Raw genomic sequence first — 2417 nt, 5'->3', positions numbered from 1 at the left:
ATGAAGTTTTATTGAAACATAACCATGCCCACAGGTTACAAACATAATTGTGACAGGTTAGATCAGTGGTTCCCACCCTTCGCAACCCTTTAGTACAGTTCTCCATGTTGTGGTGAACCCCAACCATAAAATTATTTTTGTCGCTACGTCATGACTGTAATTTTGATACTGTTACGAACCAATGGACCCACAGGTTGAGAACTACTGGGCAAGATGATCCACAAAGGGCACAACCTAGAGAGACTTTAAATTTACAGTTTAAACATTGGCCAGATACCAATGCACTTGTAAAATGAGATTCACTGTATTTTATAACACTTTATTGAGAAGGAACCTATGTCAATAATTCTATGTAAACAACAACAAAAAATCAAGGGAAACATCAAGGATAAGACAATAACTTGTATTATCTTTTCTATAATCAATGCATAATATTTAAGCAGAGTTGAATCCTTATTGAGCAAACTTCTTTGCATACACTGCCTTCTCTTTACCTTTCTGTGCCTTCATCATTTATTTGACTTTAAGCACATATACCTGGAGAGCTGTATCTCCTGGGGCTGTCTCCTGCGCCTTCTTAAGATCAGCCAATACTTGATCATATTCTTTTAATCTTGCCATCCTTGTGCTCTGTGGTATAGTGCTTTGGTATTTGATGGGGCCATTTCAAGAGCCTCCCAACAACTGTCAGTTGCTCCCTGCCGATCTGACATCTTCAATTTACAAACACCAATATTCAGCATACAACTTAAGTCTATAGGTTGCAATCTGGATGTATCTGCTTTCTCAATTACAGCCTTTGAACTATCCACATACCTTAAAACCTTCACATATTTTTCTATAGCCATTTCCCAGTTCTGAGGCTTGAAAAAAAGTATTTCCAATGTTTTCTAAGTCTTCAGCTATTAACAAAATCTTATCTGCACCTTTTAAATCTATATCTACATCATCGGGGAGATCTGGATGATTATCACCAGAGCCATCTTTGGGGAATAGTCCCCAATCATCCCCTTCTTTCAACTCTCCACATTCTGCAGTAACACACAGCTTGGCAGGTTTTTCACCATTCACTTCTACATCTTCAAGCATCCTTGCCACACCTAGTCTTTTAACTATGTGACCAAATACCACATGTTCCATCCAGATGAGGAGTTGGAACTGTTGTGATAAAGAACTGAGAACTATTTGTAGTGGAGCCTGCATTTGCCATGCTCAGCAAACCCTCCCGATCATGCTTATAATTAAAATTTTCATCTTCAAATTTATCACCGTAAATACTTTCTCCACCTGTACCATTATGACTTGCGAAGTCTCCACCCTGAATCATAAATTTCTTAATAATTCGGTGGAAAGGGCTTCCTTTAAAATGGAGAGGTTTCCAGTTGTGAATCCAGTACCTTCTTCTCCTGTACACAATGCACAAAAATTTTCAGCAGTTTTGGGAAGAATATATGCAAACAATTCTAAAACAATTAAGCCAATTTGCCCTCCTCCAATGTTTGTGTCAAAGAAGACCCGAAGGTTCTTGGGGTTGTAAGACTTGGCTGCCAGGGATGGATGTGACATCTTCTCTGCAGGTGCTGGGAACCAGGACCTAGGCACTGGATCTTGAGGAATGATCTAGTTAATCAAAAGGTATTATGATTCTTCAAGTCTCCTCCTCCATCCCTTACCCCACTTTTCTCAGAAATGATAATTCTGTAGTTAGCTGTCAGGAGAAGAATATTTTTGGAGGGTTGTGGAAGATGGAAGGCAGGAACTCCCTGAAGAGGACAAGGGGAAATCACTGAAAGGCAACTGTCACCAGACAAGATATTCAAGTGCATCTTTTCATGAGACAGTCACCATTACACTGTTTCCCTCAGAGTCCTGCACAGCAGCAAAGCCGAGGAACACTCACAACTCAGTGCTCAGCCCCGTGACCTCTGCAATTAAAACTATTAGCATCGATTAAAGGCACACAGAGCCAGAGGGTTTTAGTTCCCACAGTTCTCATCAGCTATCTGACCTGAGATCTGCCGTTTCTATTTCCTTTTAAGACTCGCTGTGTAACTCAGGATTTCCCTGCCACAGACTCTGCTATGGCTGTCCTAGCATTTCATATATTGAAAGAGTTAAAAAGAAGAAGAAGAAGAAGAAGAAGAAGAAGAAGAAGAAGAAGAAGAAGAAGAAGAAGAAGAAGAAGAAGAACGAGGGAGGGAAGAAGAGAAAAGGAGGGGAGTAAGGAAGGGCCAAAGCAAAGATGTTACACTGTTGGATATGGATAACCTCTCCTGCTGTTTCACCATCCTCCCTTCATTCTCTCCTCATCCTGTGGACCCTGCTAAATCATGGACAACCCTCTCTTTATACTTTGGCTAGTTCAATAGCACAGCTGGGCAGGAGCTTAGTCCTTGACTACAAATTTGAAAAAGTAC

General features: G+C 40.6%; 1 pseudogene; it reads right to left on the bottom strand.

The window, feature by feature from the left end:
* Positions 1 to 453: 453 nt before the first annotated feature.
* On the bottom strand, positions 454 to 1577 carry LOC110540296 (peptidyl-prolyl cis-trans isomerase D-like; annotated as a pseudogene).
* Positions 1578 to 2417: the final 840 nt, after the last annotated feature.

The sequence above is a fragment of the Meriones unguiculatus genome, chromosome 4 (assembly GCF_030254825.1).
Source record: "Meriones unguiculatus strain TT.TT164.6M chromosome 4, Bangor_MerUng_6.1, whole genome shotgun sequence".
In the NCBI taxonomy this organism is placed as follows: Eukaryota; Metazoa; Chordata; class Mammalia; order Rodentia; family Muridae; genus Meriones; species Meriones unguiculatus.
The sequence above is the reverse complement of the archived record's forward strand: the minus strand, read 5'-3'. Positions and strand labels throughout refer to the sequence as shown.